Source organism: Bos javanicus, chromosome 2 (assembly GCF_032452875.1).
Source record: "Bos javanicus breed banteng chromosome 2, ARS-OSU_banteng_1.0, whole genome shotgun sequence".
NCBI classification, from domain to species: Eukaryota; Metazoa; Chordata; class Mammalia; order Artiodactyla; family Bovidae; genus Bos; species Bos javanicus.
The window spans coordinates 75,750,806-75,758,083 of NC_083869.1; the positions used below are offsets into that span (position 1 = coordinate 75,750,806).

The 7,278-nt window shown below is 35.2% G+C and overlaps 1 non-coding gene across 1 annotated transcript; it reads left to right on the top strand.

Annotated features, from left to right (window-relative positions):
* The first annotated feature begins 3,344 nt into the window (after positions 1–3,344).
* On the top strand, positions 3,345–3,416 carry TRNAC-GCA (transfer RNA cysteine (anticodon GCA)). The gene has a single exon. It is a non-coding gene; the product is annotated as a tRNA-Cys (tRNA).
* The last annotated feature ends 3,862 nt before the right edge of the window (positions 3,417–7,278 follow it).

Sequence of the window (7,278 nt, forward strand, 5' to 3'; positions counted from 1 at the left end):
TTAATTGCTTTACTATGTTGTCTTGGTTTATGCTGTACAGCAAAATGAAGCAACTAGGCATATATCCTCTCTTTGTCAACATCTTCTTAAGGGGTATGGGGTTTCCTTCTGTGATGAAAATCTTCTGGAACTAAATAGAGGTGATGATTACACAACACTGTAAATGTACTACATGTTGCTGAATTGCTCATTCTAAAATGGTTAATTTTAAATTGTGGGTATTTCAACTCAATATATTTTTAAAGACAATGAAATTAAAAGACGCTTACTCCTTGGAAGGAAAGTTATGACCAATGTAGACAGCATATTCAAAAACAGAGACACTACTTTGCCAACAAAGGTTCATCTAGTCAAGGCTATGGTTTTTCCTGTGGTCATGTATGGATGTGAGAGTTGGACTGTGAAGAAGGCTGAGCGCTGAAGAATTGATGCTTTTGAACTGTGGGGTTGGAGAAGACTCTTGAGAGTCCCTTGGACTGCAAGGAGATCCATCCAGTCCATTCTGAAGGAGATCAGCCCTGGGATTTCTTTGGAAGGAATGATGCTAAAGCTGCAACTCCAGTACTTTGGCCACCTCATGCGAAGAGTTGACTCATTGGGAAAGACTCTGATACTGGGAGGGATTGGGGGCAGGAGGAGAAGGGGACGACAGAGGATGAGATGGCTGGATCGCATCACTGACTCGATGGATGTGAGTCTCAGTGAACTCCAGGAGTTGGTGATGGACAGGGAGGCCTGGCGTGCTGCGATTCATGGGGTTGCAAAGAGTCGGACACTACTGAGCGACTGAACTGAACTGATTGCATCTACAAGAAAACAAGATGCTTCCATACAATTTAATTGTTTGAGAAGAAGAAGACACCTGGACAGATTGCTTTAAGAAAGCACATTAAGAAGACTGCAAACCAACCTACTTATGAATATGTATTAATACAATAAAACTAAATCTATAATTAGCCTTTGGAGTCCAGCTGTATATTAAAAATGTAGTCCATGACCAAATGAGATTACTTTGAGAAATCTAGATCTCTGAAAATATAGGAAAAGTCATAAAAATTATTAGCTATTTTAATACACACCAGAATACAACACTAAACTTAGTCATGAGGCGTGAAAATAATTCTATTAACAATTCAAAATAAGAACACATTGTTTCCAGCCATGTAACAAGAAATTGAAGTTAAAGTTTATATGTAGGAAAAGAGGAGCACTATAGTAATTATTTTCTGGTAGCATGAAAATATATTAGGAGTCCAAGTAAGGCTGAAAAAGTATTACAAGAAATAAGATATTAATATATTATTAAAAGGCCAGATTTGTAATGACCATGGTTTATGTTTTTTCTTCAAACGAAATTTTGAAAGGAAGGAGAAAATATCAAAGGAAAGAGGAAAAAAAAAAAAACAACCTTTCAAGTCTAACAAAGCATATCTGTTGACAAGATTTAACCTTCACTCTGATAGTTGTTAATTTTTGGCAATGTGATAATTAATGTTTCCCCTACATTCTAACATAGAAAATTGAGATTAAAAATATACAACTTTTATAAAACTGTACTGTATCAGAACAAGTGTTTATATCCTCATCTTTCTGAAACCAAATCATGGGATAAAATTCTTAATCTATCCTCTAGCAAGAAGTAATTAAAGAAGACTAATTGATGGGTATTTACTCCTGTGTACTTGGGTAATTTTAGAAGAAACTGAATCTTTGGAACCCTACAGAACAAAATTCTTATATTAGAGATTGTTTTTGTTTAGCTAAAGAATTTGTTCCTTACTTTCTTCCCTTCCTTTCCCTTCCTTCCTTCTGTCCCATCTTTCTGTCACTATCTCTCTTCTCTCTTTTTCTTCCTGTTTTTGGTGATAGAGTACCCTTTAGGAGAACTGCTTGGTCAAGGCTCATGGAAGTGTAGTCTCCAGGACTAGGAAAACACACAGAGCCCAAACTCATGCAAAAATCTAGAGGTTGTTAAGAAAGAATGGCAGCAATTGGGATAAATGTAGAAATAGATGAGGGTGAATTGTTGATAAGAGTCAGAAAATTAAACAGGTTAAAAGGCAAACAATTCCTTAGACTTTGACAAGGATATAATCCTAGGGTACACTGAATCGACTTAAAAGTCCTAGAGCCAGATTCAGTGATTCAGGCAAGTCATGCATGTAATATTCACACTTTTGTTTAATATCTTTTCAGGATTGATGTTAGGAAATCATACTTCAATAAGCCTGGGTGCAAAAACTTACAAAATTAATGCAATTCATCAAGAAATGAAAAAGTCACTAAAATAGTGTAATGAGCTAATACTTGCCAGTGTTAGTTCTTCAGTCTGGCAGTATTATTCAAAGAGATAGAAAGGTCTTAAAAGAGTGCCAGGAAAATCTGTGGAAAAGGGAAATTTTAGCTATAATTTATTTTATTATGATCAACTGACCTCATCTAAATGAAATCAATTGATCAATCAAAATGACAGTTTGTGTCATGCTATGTATCAAAACCCAATTCTAAAAGAAGATAATTCAGTATTTTTCCAGTCTGCCAACCATGTAACCAAAGTACTCATTTTTTTTTCAGAATTAAAATAGATATTTTTTTTGAGAAGGATGTTTTAAATTCATGTTTCTACATTTATCATTTTCAAAAGTGGTGGTTTACTCCCCCTCATGAAATATGAAAAAATTAGCATATTTATACTTCCTTCCACCCCCAAACCTGCTGGTTTTATGGGCATCAAATGGTAGTTTTGTGAAAGTGATAATTTTAAAATTATTTTTATGTCATATGGCCAATATTTTGAGAATTACAATATTTATACTATGTATTGTAATGTACCACAATTATATAAGCTTGGTTCCATTTTTAAATGGACAAAATGTTCCCTGTAAGTTACTTTGCAAGAAAATTCTTAAATTTTCTCTGAATAGACTTTTTGATCATATCTTGAAAGCCTTTTTGATAATTTTTGTTTGTTTGTTTTGTTTTCTGTATGTTGTTTTGGTTGTTTTTTTTTTTTTCCCTCCCCCATGGAAAAAATCTGTGTTATTAAAGCTTTTAAAGGCCTTCCCAGGTGGTGCTAGTGGTTAAGAACCTGCTTGCCAATGCAGGAGATGTAAGAGACATGGGTTCAATCCCTGGATTGAGAAGACCTCTGGAGGAGGGCATGGTTACCCTCTCCAGTATTCTTGCCTGGAGAATCCCATGGACAGAAGACCCTGCCAGTGTGCAGTCCATAGGGTCGCACAAAGTTGGATGTAAGTGAGCTGACTTAGCTTGCATGCCAAGCTATTAAATCTTTTTACATCTGACAATGTTTTTGTGTTGGATTCACATATGTAAAGTGGGCTTCCCTAGTGGCTGAGACGGTAAAGCGTCTGTCTGCAATGCAGGAGACCCAGGTTCAATCCCTGGGTTGGGAAGATCCCCTGGAGAAGGAAATGGAAGCCCATTCCAGTACTCTTGCCTGGAAAATCCCATGGACCATGGAGCCTGGCAGGCTACCATCCAAGGAGTCGGACATGACTGAGCAACTTCATTTTCACATATGTAAAACAACTTAATTGGATATGGAAACTCAATTCAACACAGATATCTCTTCTACACTGGATTATATTCTATTTTATTCTGAAATATGAAGATGCTATTGAATAGAAGTCTGAGAGCAAATATTTGTTTCTTTTGATACTTAAGTCCAGTCTTCATAGTTACAGAATTTTTAAAAGTATACTTAAAAAATAAGTAAGTACTCAAAATATGACTCATACCTTTTAGCCACTTACTTTGGGAAATCACTAGAAGATGTTTATTAACAAATTCCTTTAATACAAGAATTTTTTTCTCCCATTTCATCTTGGAAGCTTGCCCTTTTCATTATTATATTTTTTTGTTTGAGAAATTCAAACTTTATAAATTTAACCTTCCATTGTCTGTTTTCCTTGAAATAACTTCATTAGTTTTGATTCCATATTAAATTCTGTGATCATGTTATACGTATATGTGTATTCTCCTGTTTGCCCATATAAATACATTTTTAGTCTACACTCTTAACATCATGACTTTTAGCTATTGTTTCATTTATTACTTTTTATTATTTCCCTTTTATTTTATTATTTTCTTCTAGAGTAGTTTCTGTTTAAAATTATTTTCTTCCTAGAATTGCGTAGTTCCAAGCTATGAATATCCTTCTCTGAAAATACACATGATTTTTTCTATTCTTTTTTAAAATGGTTTTACAAGCTTTTTGGGAATCAAGATCAAAGACAAGTATCACAGATTTTTAAGTTAGGAAAACACTGTCAGCTGTAACAATAAAGCCCCACATTTTGGTAGCTTAACAGAGCTGAAATTTATTTTCTGATTACATAACAATCCAATGTTGGCATTCCTGGTCTGAAGTAATTAAGGAATTAAGGCCCCTTCCATCTTGAAGCCATACTATCCACTAGTATGCATTTTTTCAGAAAATTCATCTGCTATTTAAAATTCTCTGGCCCAGAGTAACATCCATTGCATTTGTCAGCACTGTATTGACAAAATCATCCCATGGTCATCTATAAATTGGTGGGGGGCTGGTAAATATGATATCTGCCTGGGAACCCTCTTTATGTCTCTGTACCTCTGTATATGGAAAGAAGAGTAGTCATATTGATGGACAGCTACTACATCTGCCATATTCTATTCCTCTGACCACTGATGACCAGTGAACATCCTTCTCACATACTAATATATCCACTCCTCTCCAAGGAAAACAACCCAAAGTTATATGTAGTCACAACAGTTAGCTCAGAGTTCAGGCTCTCAGGTGATGTGCAGCTCCCTCCATTTCTGGATGAGTCTGTTTGTAGTCTTGACAAGTCACCTTATCCTCTGATATAGCAGTAAGAAATGTCAAGATGACTGCCATAAAAACTCCCATTTAGAAAAGAGAAAATCAAGAAACATGAGTATCATGTTTCCATGGGAAGGATAAATATCTGCTCAACAGGTGTTACGAAAGCCTCTGCCCTGCAATGGGGGAAGCTCCTTGTTTTGATGCTGGTTCTACTTCTCTTCCAAGTTTCTTCCATTGACCTTGTCCCTAGGTTATGATTCCTTGTCTGGTTTTTAGTCTTCTTGGGCTCCCTTCTTGTGACAGTTATTATGCAGTTGCTTCACAGTCCAAACAGTCTTCCATCTTCTGCTTTGTGATATTGATGCTGGCACAATGCAAACCACATCTCTGTTTTGCCAGCTGGCTCCCTATTAATCTCTGACGATAGGGGCACTAAAGGAAAGTTGTTTGGGAAAAGCAGGGTGAAGAGACTTTCTCTTTTCTATTTTCATCCCAGCAATGTTTTTTCACCACAGCTGCAATAGCTTCTTCCTATATAGCAGCACACTTGCAGATCTAAGTTGATTGCACATCCCTCAGAAACACAAACACTAGCCCAGCAGTTACCTAGTCTCACAGGTATGGAGCCCCTCCTTGAAACATCTAAAATTTTATCACTTCAAACTCTTCCTTTTGTTTCTTCAGCCTAGGGACAAAAGCTGTCTCTTGAAGTGACTACTTCTAAAATATCTTAGTCTTGTTTTCTTTTTTAGTATATTTTTAATTTTTTAAAATTATTGAAGTATAGTTGATTTACAATATGTGTTAACTTCTCTGGTGTACATAGTGGAAAAGAATGGAAAATATTAAAAGAGTATATATATATATATATATATATATATATTCTTTTCATATTCTTTCCACTATGGTTTATTGCAGGATATTGAATATAATTCCCTCTGCTATACAGTAGGAACTTGTTTACCCATTCTATATATAATAACTTATATCTGCTAACCCAAGCCTCACAATCTTTTTGATTTTTTAGTTATCTAGGTGTCTTTATATCTGGTTGGTAATTCTTTAAATAGTTACGATGATTTCTACTTCCTGATTGGACTGGTACAATTGAGCTGATACAGATAATGATACCAGCAGAGGTACTAGGAAGTAAAAATCCTAAAATGGGGCCTGGGGTATTAGTTGGATTGAATCTTTGGGACTGGATATTGATGGTTCCTTGCTAGTGGGTAATGGGTTTCTCCCTAATCCATGAAATATCATAGCTCCATGATTAACCAAATTTTCACCTGTGGTTGATTTTTTGTGATAAAGTACAACTAAGGAAAGTGTGTGAGGTGATCAGATAGACTGCTATATTAATTCCTGGCAGTCATGATGACTACAACACTTGTCATGGGACAGATTTTCTTGATTATCCTGGAGCATCTACAGAGAAAAATTTACAAGATCTCAGGTCATTAAACTTTCTATTCATGTCACAGAGAACCAGAGTTCTTCTAAGGAAACCTTAAACACTCTCTTCTTTTTTTCCTTATAGCCCCAGAGATAAATATTTCTGAAAATTAAAACAAAATTTAATGGCTTGGACTATAGTATTACAGTGAAATCTGAATCAATATCCTCTTCAATCTTTCATGTAGATATTAAAGCATTCTTGGAACCTGGAAGAGGGACTTCTGGTAGAATTGAGATGAAGTTCAGAATCCTGGAGCTCCAAGTCACTCTGAGCATCAGTTGCATATAGGAACAGATTTTCTTACTAAGTCTGAAAAAGACTGGTTTTCCTTTGCCTTAAAATCCTATAGGACATCTATAATAAAAGAGTTGCTTTATTTAGGGATATAAAAGATCTCCATCTCACCCCAAACAATTTTGCTGTTTTGGGGCCCACAAATATAGTCAGATATTATCATTTCCAAGGATCTACACATTCCAATCCCATAGGAAGTAACTTACACTTATGTATTGCAGGATTTTGTTAATTTAATTAAGCAGAAACCTGAGAAATAGGTAGTCTCATTGAAAGGATACTAGATCAGGGAGAGCAGAATACAACAATGAACTAGTGTTTGTGGTTGTTGTTGCTGTTGTTTTGATATAGATGTACTTACTAAAGATACTGGGAATGGATTCTTCTTTTATTTGGTTAGTTGCATTCAGGATTAACATTAATATTTAATGAGGTTGAAATATCAGAAACTCCTTTGCAAGCATAGATGAAGATATCCAAAGTGAACTTATTTACAAAACAAATGTAGAAAACAAACTTATGCTTAACAAGAGGAAAGTAGGGGAAGTTATAGATTGGGGAACTGAGATGGATATATACACACTACTATATATAAAATAGATAACTAATAAGGACCTACTGTATAACACAGAGAACTCTACTTGATACTCTGTAATGACCTACATGGGAATTGAATCTAAAAAAGAAAAAAGAATAG